Here is an 11,621-nt window from a genome sequence, read left to right on the forward strand (position 1 = left end):
TCTATTTAAGAAGATATTAAACTAGAATTTAGTACTTGGCTTATGTCATTACCTGTTCACGATAAGAGGAAATCTTTTTAAAATTAAATCTTCTAAGCTTAGGCCTTACAGATGTGGAAAAAATGTAACAGGAAGATATTTTCAGTTCCCTCTTGGCCAAACTTACATACTTGTAGCCAATATTAAAAAAAAAAAAAGTAAGAAACCTTATTGTATTATGACTTAGGGTAAAAGGTTTACCAGTGTTCTCTCTCCCAACAAGTGGTTCCTCCTGGTATAACACATTCTGGCAGGACTACGATGCATGCATAAAATGAAAAAGGAAGTCTGTGGCTTAGTGACTAATGTTTATACAAATCCAGATTTTATGATACCACATGAGTTACTGTAAAAATGGCAATAGCATTCCACCCATGTAAAGACCTTCCACTCCAGTCCTCTGAAGCAAAAGTTTGTCCCAATTAAATGGACTTACTTAGCTATGTATTAAGACATAGCATCTTTGAATTGGATGTTATCATTAATAACTAGAAAACTAATACAAAATAACATTACTTTTGAAGTAGAAAAAGATTTTTAAAGGACCTATATTAACTTCCACCACGTATTATCATCTGAAAACAGTGGAAAATAGGTTATGGACTTGAATTTAAATTAGCTCTTTTTATATGCAAGTAGCTAGTTAAGAGAGCATGCCAAGAGTTAAAACAAGGGAAATTATTCTTCTGGAAAATTTAACACCTGGGAAATAGATCCTATTAAATAAATGATATTTTACAGAAGAAATAAAGGCCTAACCATATTATGGTGATTCCAGTTGGAGAGAAGAATAATATATTATCTTTCTACAAATTCTGAGAGCAGGAAATTTCAGGGAATATTGATTGAGAGGAAAAGAACTCAAAATTCTTTACACTAATTAGACATAAACCAGATTAATATTAAAGTAATATTTCCCCCAAGCGATTTGTGGTTTTACATACTAATTAAATTGTAACTCTCTCAAGATATCATATGCACATGTATTATTTAAAATGTTTACTCTAAAATGGGTTAATAGGATTCAAGACTTACTTAGTAATCACTAACTGTACAATATGTTCAGAAAAATCAAGTTTTTAGAACTTTTATTTCCAAAAATTGCTACCACATCCTTACATTTCATTTTCCTTTATGAACTCAGATTTAGTTAGGTTAAGACTGTCATTACAGTCTACGATGATCTGTGTTAGGCAGGAATTTTGAGGCATGAGTATTCAAATCAACTTTAATTAGTTTAGGTAGAAGAGGAGGAATTTATACCTAAATCCTTAAGTCACAGCAGTGACTCGGGGAATCAGGGCTTAAGTGTAGGCAACAATGGAACCAAGAAATGGAAACCTTAAGGAACCTGGGTCGAAGTGTTTGTAATCTCTCTGGATATGTCTTCCATTTGGCCTTTCCACAGACTGGCATGCTTCTCTGATCGTGAATTGGGTCGAGATGGTCATGTCAGTCGTGGAAACCTTCCATCTCTCTTCCAGAGCACGGGCCAGGCTGACGAGAACCTCTGAGCTACAACCTCAAGCTTCAAAGAAAGAGGATTTGACTGGTTCCACTTCTCACAAGTGCTAATCCTTATTCATTCAACTGTGTTCAAATTCGGCGGCTGGGGACACATTCCAATGGGTGATGTGGGCAGAAAAAAGAAAGTCATTTTGCACTAAACAAACATCATCAATATTGCTTCTCAACATCACAAGTTTGTTTTTTTTGTTTTTGTTTTCTTTTTAACCACTCAAGCATTTATATGATTAAGACCCCACACTTGGCAGTAGACTTCATTTTAATCTCTGTTCTTTGTAGTATACCTTCAACTTCAAGCTCTCTCTCTATGAAGGAAAAAATATATATACAGGATTGTGCTTGACCTTAGACCAATTATTCCTCTTGCTCTCTTTTGTCCAAAGGGTTGATATTTTAATATTGTACAAATCAACTTATTATGTGAGAAAGTTTTAGCTCTTTTTCCCTCCCTTTCTCACTCCTTTGTGTGCATATGTATGTGTTATGTGACTGGAAAGGAGGGGTACGGCTATACTGACAGAGATTTATCATTGAAATAATGTTTGTCATGGTATTATTAGCCAGTGACCAGATAGGAGTGTTCTTATTACCACCTTGTAATTCAATTTCCTTTGGATTTTAATATAAATCTGGACTGCGTATTCTCAAAATGTTTTTTTTTTTTAAACATAAATTTGGATAGCTCGCTACTTATAAAAAAAAAAAAAAAGAAAAACTCTTTGGCAAAAAATTTAAATTTCCAAATACTGAAAATGCAATCCTGAAGCTTCCTACTGAAGACAAGATTTTCAGAAGGATTTTAGAGTATTTGGTAAATCCTCTTTGCTTTCTAAAATGAAGCACGATTCCATTTTTCTTGCAGAAATTCTGCTTCTTTGTACACTGAAGTTTTAAGAATGAAAACATAGAAATGGAGAATGAGTATAGTTTTAAAATATCCAGATCGTGAAATAACATTGAGAAGGATTATTCTGTCAATTAGCAAGTACTTATGAAATGACATACAGGAGACAGGAGATAATTCATTTGAAAAGTCATCCATTCACCCCTTTCCCTGAGGTCACAGGTGTTTAAATAATTTTGTGGAGGAAGTAGGAAACAGCTGTGGCAAAACTGTGGATTTTATATTTCACTCTTGGGTGTGTAGCTGCCAAAATTAAACCATTAATAATATTGAGACTATGTGGGGCTAACGTGTGCAAACCTGAGCTTCTTTGGATGAGGCCTGTAATATGCTGCTTTTCTGTGTCATTGTCCCTACAGAATAGTGAGGGTAAATGAGCTCAGGATTTGAATTTTTAGCTTAACTCTTGGCTGGAATCATAATTGAACTAAGCAAATAGAAGAATCCAGTAGAGGGTCTGGCCAGTAGCTTATTTTCCCTATGCCTATTCTGCTCATCAGATGTAGATTAAATACATTTAAGACAATCTCAATGTCTTTAGGTAGATGGAGTACAACAATTTAGTTCACTGAGAGGAGAAACTGTTCTAAATAAAGCAATAAACCTTGAGATGCTCTAGGTTTTAAGAACAGGATCAGAGGATCTATCTATCTATCTATCTATCTATCTCATAAACATTTTATACATAATATATATATCAGAGGAGAAAGATATATACACATATACATATATATCTTAAAGATATAGATTATAGATATAGATCTATCTACCTCTATACAAATAATGTGCACACATATTCATTTGGAAAGTCACCTTTTCACCATTACATATACATATAATGGATCAATGGAGAAGTTTACGCCACTATAAAATGATTATTAATGTAAGACTATAAACAACTGAGGTCCCAATCTCAATGAGACAAGTTTAGCTGCCTAGAATGTTAAATCATATTTCTGAAAACAATATCCAGTACCCATTGGAGCAAATATACCTCACAACCCTCAGTATAATTAGGTAGACAGAAAATGACAATATTTAATTTATAAGGTAGTTAAAGAAGACATGAGCAAAATTCAGACTGATATAAGATGACTGCAGAATCATAGCACTCTAGCAGCAATAGAAAATTTAGCCATTAAACCATGTCATCATTGAAAATAAAGGAATCAAAATTTGGAGTTGATTTCGTTAAACAAGGTCACACAGCTGGTGAAGAACAGAGCAAAATTTGTATTCTGTTTCCACGCCAATTTCAGTGATGTTTCTATAAAACTAGGTTAATCTTTTGATGTCTAGTACTTTTTCCTACAGGAGAGATGATATTTCAAGGAGAAAAAAATTCATGTTCTTACTATTCAAATTTCATAGGCATAGGGAAAGCTGATTCAGTTCTCAAACTTAAAGTGTAAGTTCTCAAACGTACCAGTATTTGGGCGTGTATACAAAACAAAATACATAGTAGCAAGATTAAGAAAAATGAATATCTTATCTGAGTTAGATTATTATCTTTTTTACATTACTTTGCTCTACCTTCTAGTCATGATCAATACTTAGATTGAAATACTCATCTAGTAATTAGTTATATTGAATGAGTTAATTCAAAGAAGAAATCTCAAGAGTACTATAATGATATTCCATGCAGATAACTGATCAAAAGAAAAATGGAAAAAAAACAAATTTCTACTAGAAAAAGTTGGTTTGGAATTTATCCCACAAAAACTAACATGCATTTTAGCCTCTTCATTCCTTCTTCCTTGTAACACTTAGAAAATACAGCAAAAATATATATACAATAGTTATCTAAAGAAAGACACTGGGAACACAGCCTAAGAAAACTACCAAAAGTACATTTGCAAACATAAATCAGCATAAGACTTGTAAAAACACAAGAATAGGGCTGCATTCTTGGGCATCAAACCAGAGGGGTGTTGCTTTAGAAACCATTTCTCCATTGTGTCTCTTGAATTACCAATAACCCACCCTTACTTAATATGCACTTTTAAACACCAGTAACTAATGCACATCAAAAATGAAATCAGGCAGTTGCACATAGAACATGCTTATGGAAAGCAAAGAAGGGAGGTGGTATAATAAAGAAAAATCACATCCATTAGTACATAGCATGCCCAGGCATTTCATCTTTACAAAACTCAGCTTTGATTTCTTTTTATAGAGGAGCCTCAAAGAGTTTTTTCCAGAGCTCATATAGTGGGAGGTTATAATGCTAAGATTCAAATCTAGGTTCATTTGAGTCCAAAGGGCAAGATCTTTCACCACATTCTGCTCTGAAGCTATACATTTTCTGGATCACTGCTCTCTCTGTCTCTCTGTCTCTCTGTCTCTGTCTATCTTTCTTTTTCAGACTTGAAATGCTGAGGAAATATTTTGAAAAAGAATTTATTTTATGTACCCTCAATTTATAGTTAATAAGACTTCCTTTCCAGCATGATGGGATTAGGAAACCAATTAATCTTCTCTGTGACAAAATGCAACCATAAAACTGGGCAAAACTGTCAAAAAGAGAATCACTTCAGAGAAATCAACGTTGCACATCAATGTGAGAAGCATTTATTCATGCGTACTACTAAACCTGGAGTAAAAAGAGTATGAGTTTGTGGTGTCCCTGCCCAGGACTGTTCCCGTACCCAAGTGGCTCTGTCCACACTAATACAACCAGGGAGGGACAGGCTGTGAATACAAGCGGTTTTGCTGTGACTGCCAGTAAGGAAGGGCACATGAAATTACTAGTAAAGAGGTGTGATGGTTAATTTTATGTATCAACGGGACGTATTTATGCGTTAAAGGATGCCCAGATATTTGGGGAAACATTTCTGGGTGTGTCTGTGAGCGTGCTTCAAGAAGATATTAGCATTGGAATCCATAGACTGAGTAAAGCAGATGGCCTCTCCCCTCCTCCAAGTAGGTAGTAGGCATCTTCCAACAAAAGACTGCCTGATTTCATTTTGTTCGAACGAAAAGGCTGAGAAGGGAGAATTCTATGTCAGAGTGCTTAAGCCAGACGTTGACCTTCTCTTGCCCTCAGACTGGGATTTACACTATTGGCACTTCTGGTTCTCAGGTATTTGGACTCAGGTTGGAACTAACCAAAGGCTTTCTGGGGCTCAAACGCCTTGCGGATGGCAGATTGCGGGACTTCTCAGCCTCCGTAATTATGTGAGCCAGGTACGTAAATTGATTAGATCATATTTTACGAAGTATATAAAACCACTTAATTTAAATGTCTATAGATGATATGTATAAATAATTGGATTTGCCACCCCCCACCCCCATGTGGATAGCTGATTTTCTTCAGAAACTATCAACAGGGTTCATTTGAGGTGTGGGAGAAAGGAATAAATAGTCTAATTACTTAGTAGTTACTTGGGTTTAAGAGTTTATTTTTTACGCTACTTGAGGCCAAGGATTCATAGGATTATTGAATATCGATATTCTTTAAATATGTAGATTTTTCCCACTTTGTGGATGTTTGGCTGATGTTTTTATTTACGACACCGATCCTTTTACTCAGGGGAAATGCTAGAGACACTGTCCGTGGAGGGAGGACCAGCTGGGTCAATGACCATGGGGAGCCATCTTCAATGTGCTGTCTGCAAAAGACAACCTTTCCCCCAGTTTCCTGTGATGAAGGGGTGGGGATAGCCCCGATAACGTTTACCGTTAAATTTCGTATCACCTACTCAAGGCGAGAGTAAATTTTATTTGGATCCTTTTTTTATTCAAGTGTGGCAGTGGCCAGTTCAACTTGGTGTATACAGGGCCGTAGGAATTGCTGAGCACCCTTAGATACCAGCATCTAATTCCAATCCACAGACTGGGAGTGACGTAATTGGGAAATTACATGCAGAAATAGACTTGTCTCTCAGAAGTCACTCCTGACCTGAAGAATACCCGTAAATGATGATGAAATTAAAATTTAAGGAAAAAGAATGACGCATAAAGCTTTGACATCTCCAGACAGATTCACAGTGGTCTGCATACTGATCTAGAAAGAACTAAAGTGAAAACAGACTTGCTAGGGTTTGCTAAAGAGAGAAGTTTCTCTGATAGTCTTGGCAATAGCTATTTTATGTGGACACTACTATACATTCAAAATACTTCAGTATAAACAGTGATATGTGTATGTATCCAAGTTAACTCCGTACTTTAGAGGCTTTAATTAGCGCTTGAAGGATACTAATTGTAATATACACTGTGTAATTTAAGTGATTTTCAAGGGGAATATTTATCATACTGGATTTAATTTTACATGATAATTTGAGAATTCTCCTCCAACTCACGTATAAAAACCAAATGCACTGTATTTTCATATACTATCATTATATAGTACATTTCAATATATTTATATCATAAAATATGACATAATCTATTTCATATAATATATACATGCAATATGACTCTGTTGCCTCAAACTTTTGAATATATATATATTTATTTAACTATAGGTTACATCCTTAAACAGCAAATACCACACAGTTTTCTCAGAAATAACCATACAAGGACATGACGTATTTCTTTATCTTTTATCTGATCCAGAGCTAATAGTCCCAAGCACACAAAGTCTTAAAAAGTGCCGAAAAAACAAAATAAGTGTTCGACAAAAATTGGTTGAGTGATCGGTATACAATTATTGTAAATATCTTTCAGAAGAATCTAATGAATCTTGGGATTCCAAACTCTTAAGCAGATTTCGCGATGGGTCCGTCATCGGTACAAGAGAGACCAAGGTCAAGGGAAAATGATGAAGCAACGTGCGGCACAAAGGTCTGCATGCTGGGGATAATCCACAGGAGCAGTGCAGGTCACAGATAAGCTTCTAGAGCCCGATCGTATTGATTATTCTTCAGAAAGTAAACATTTCAACAGCTTCCAAGTAAACAATTCAGAGGTTTCACGGTTGTCCTGTTCTTATAAACAGCGAGGAAAATTAATCTGGATATTTGGTGCTCTTAGGATATATTCTTTGCCATCAAAGTTGAAACATACTGCAGAATTCCAAATACAATTATTTCAATTGTTTAGTTCACTCTGCCAAGATATTAAAAGAACAATCTTAAGTGGCGGGGGGTGGGAGAAGTGTGAATACTCAGACACAAATTGCTTTCAATAATTTTCTGCTTTCATCCTCTCTGTTCTTTAATCTTTTGAGAGGTGGTAAAAGATCTCAGTGCTTTGCCCAAGAAAATCTTTCTCAGACAGTGACATTATGTAAGGTTTGCCTGTAAGGGAGAGTTATTAGGCTGTCCTTCATTGTCTAGAGTTACTGTCTCACTTATCTGAAGGCTTAGAATGGGCTTGGACAGAGCTCACAGAACACCTTGTTCTTTCTGAAAAGCCTTCAATTAAATGTTGGAGATATAAAAGCACTCACCTGGCCCCCTGCAGCATGGCAGTTAAGGTTATGTGATTGGGACAGCCATTCTCTGAACATAAAGCTATACTTGGAAAATTACCATGTTCAGGGTTCTAAGGACTGATTTCATACCAGAGTGCTCCTATGCATCTGTCTTAAAACAAACACCTCCAATTTTCTGATATTTCCAAGGAGATACTGCAGTTAGTCTTCATAGGGGGAGACAATTACATTCGGCATGGGTCCTTAGGCACATGTCTTTCTCATATAAAATTGGGAGGTGGATAGAAAGGGTTTGGACTCTACTAGGCTGACCGACTTCCAGTTTTCCAAGGATTGAGTGTCCTAGAAAAGTTTTGAGCCAACCAGGGCAAGTTGGTCACTCCATGTGTGGTCACTCCATCTGTTGGTCCCCCCATTTGCTGGTCAACACTCCGTTAGGCAAATCAACTCACCTCTTTGAGTAGCAACTATTCTCTTATTTGGAGATGGAGTATACTTTGTTTTTCTCTAGGGTGATTTTGAGGCTTTTATGAGAGCAAATATTTATTTATTAAGTGCTATGTGTCATATGCTATGATACGTATTTTATGTACTTAAATTTTATTTAATCTTTAGAGTTTAATAGAGTGGCTGAGAGCATCTCAATTATCTGTGCCCAAGTGTGAATTCTGTCTCTGCCACTCACTAGCTATATGACCCTGGGCATATCCTTTAAACTCTGACACGTTTTTCTCAATAATTTCAACTTCACAGAGTCACTGATGGGACAGTGTCAAGAACAAGGTAAGCAGACATGGCCTCTATTTTTATGGAGCTTGCTTTCTCATGAGAGAATTAAGCCAAAAAAAAAAAAAAAAAGGAAATAGATGATTTTGGAATGTGACAAGCACCTTGAAAATATAGTGTTTTGTTATAGAAGTTGATTTCTACTGATGAGGTTGTGGGGTACTTTATAGTTATGTAGAGTAGGAGCCCCCAACTCCAAAGGCATGGACCAGTACTGGTCTGTGGCCAGTTAAGAACCAGGCCGCACAGCAGGAGGTGAGCGGCAGGCAAGCAAGTGAAGCTTCTGTGTCTGCAGCTGCTCCCCAGCACCAGCATCACTGCCTCAGCCCCACCTCAGATCACCAGGCATTGGATTCTCATAGGAGCACCGGTCCCTGGGGCCAAAAAGATCAGACTGCTGATGAGAGAGCCTGTCTGAAGACATCATATTTGTGCTGGCCTTGAAGATCATTAAAGAAGCAGCATGGGAAGAGCTAGCAGATCATTCTCAGTGGAAGAAATGGCAAATGCAAAGGCCCGAGGCAAGAATAATTTTGCTGGAGCAGAGGAATGGAAAGGAAATTGGCAAAGTTAGAGTGTCAACTCAAGAAATGGTGTCATGGCGGCTGGGGTTTCGCAATCAACAGAAACACCAGTATTTAATGACATAAACCATAAGCTCTGTCATAGGTCAGGTTCTCTTTTGATCTCTCCGAAACAGTAAGATGACTTTCATGAAAGCTGTGTAGCCAGGTGTCAGCAAAATCTACTAGAAAAATGATTCAGAACATGTCTGAAGTGTTGACGTAACGTAGAAAACTGCCACATTCAGCATCTCTCGAGCATTTGGGGAGGACGGAAGTGGATGAACTGAGTGGTGGGTTATTGCTGTTGTTTGTTTGTTTGTTTTACCAGGCAAAATAAGCACTGGCTACTTTTGAAGGAACAAAAATAAATTGGTTTTTTGTTGTTGTTTTACTTTCTTAGAAATTTTTGTTTCTGATTTTATAAACCATAAATTTAATGCTCCAGGATTCAGTTTTCCTTAAGAAAATACCATTCTATTGCTGTTCTACCTTGCTGGAAAAATATATATATATATCATTTATATATATATATATCCTGAATATTCAACATTCTAACACCTGCTTTGACTCCCATGTTCTTAAAGATTTTATCTAAATTTTGAATAACAATTTTTTAGTTAGCCATATGTCTGAGAAATCATAATATAGATTTATTTTTTTAACTTTTGATTTCAATCTAAGGTTACACTTATAGAAATGTAATACAAAGAATTCCTGTCACACTTCACTCAGCATCCTCTAATGTTAGCATCTTGTATAACATATTAAAATGATCAAAACTAGGAGTTGATATTGGCATAATACTATTAAGTAAGCCATTAATTAAGCAAACTTTATTTGAATTTTACCAGTCCTTCTTCTACGTCCTATTTGTATTCCAAAATCTAATTGAGAATCTTGCATCATATTTAGTTTTTATGTCTCCTTGGTTGCATCCAATCCATAATAATTCTTTAGTCTTTTCTGGTGCGTGCATGCACACATATGCATGCATGTGTGTGTTTGTATGTGTGTGTGTTTGTGTGTGTGTGTGTGTATGATTGTGTACTGATACTGTGGTTTTAATCTAACACCACTAGGTTCTTATCAGCCTTCCCTTTTCATTATTTGTAACTTTCATATTCTATAACAGTGAGAGAACTGGCTCTCTTTACATTCTAAAAAAGTTTCCCTTTATTCATATACATATAATGTTGTTACAGAATAAGTAATCCACACTTTTATGAGACATAAATTTACTAATTGGAGTTAGTATTTGTACATAATTTTTTTGATCTTCATACTTACAGAATCCGGTCAACAAACATTCTTTTCCAAAGTTATTTATGTTAGCTATGTTTAATACATCCTTCAATGTGGTTTTATAATTTGTTTGTACTACAGTTAGGTTCATTTGATATTGTTTTATTACATTTTGGGGTTCTCTCCCATACATTCTGGTTGATTTTAATAATTGATTAACTTGGGGAAGAAGTCAATCACATGGTTCTATGAATCTCACCCTTACTAACCATTTCCCATGCCCTTTTTTCTACCCCTTTCGACCATCCCCTTTAGTTACCAATCTTTTTAGTTTCTGGTTTGTCTTCTCTATAGTCCATTTGTACAAATGAGAAGATACTTGTGTCATTTTGTATATCCCCTTCTTTGTTACGTGAAGGCTAACATCATCTAGGTAATCTTCTGTATATATTTTTTCTTATCAGTATATCCTGAATATTATTTCCTATCATTCTGCAGAGGTCTTACAAATTTTTTACAATTGTACAGCATTCTGTTGGGTGACTATACCATAATTTGTTTAACCATTTTCTTAAGTATGGACATTTAGGCTTTTGCAGTATTTTGCAATTACAAAAAATGCTCCAAGAAATGACCTTGGGTGTGTGTATTTTCGTATTCTTGTGCATGTATCTTCAAGTAGATTCCTGGAAGTAGAGTTGCTGGGTCAAAATATGTAGTTTTGCTAAATGACATTAAAATTTTTTTTCAGAACGATCGTGCAGATTGCATTCCTACCAGTAGAACCCTCTCCAACAGTATATACTGTGATTTTTATTTTAAAGTTAGCTAATCAAATAGGAAAAAAAATGGCATCTCAACCTTTTAATTTGCATTTATCTAGTTATGCGTGTTTCAATATTTTTTCAAATGTTAAATGCTATTTTATCTTATTTTATGAATTATCTGTTCCTATCTTTTTCTTGTTTTTATCAAGTCATTTTCCCCAAAAATATTTGTTCCTCAAGTTTTAAGAATTTTGCTAATAAAGATAGCAGCCATCTGTCTTTATATAGATCTATATATATATTGCTGTTTTGTGAATTGTCTTTTGACTTTGTTAATGGTACTTTTTGTCATGTAATTTTTTTATTTTTATGTAGTCAAATTTATTAATTTTTTGTTTTATTATCTTTGGGTT

Source organism: Pteropus vampyrus, unplaced genomic scaffold (genome assembly GCF_000151845.1).
Source record: "Pteropus vampyrus isolate Shadow unplaced genomic scaffold, Pvam_2.0 Scaffold169, whole genome shotgun sequence".
Lineage (NCBI taxonomy): Eukaryota > Metazoa > Chordata > Mammalia > Chiroptera > Pteropodidae > Pteropus > Pteropus vampyrus.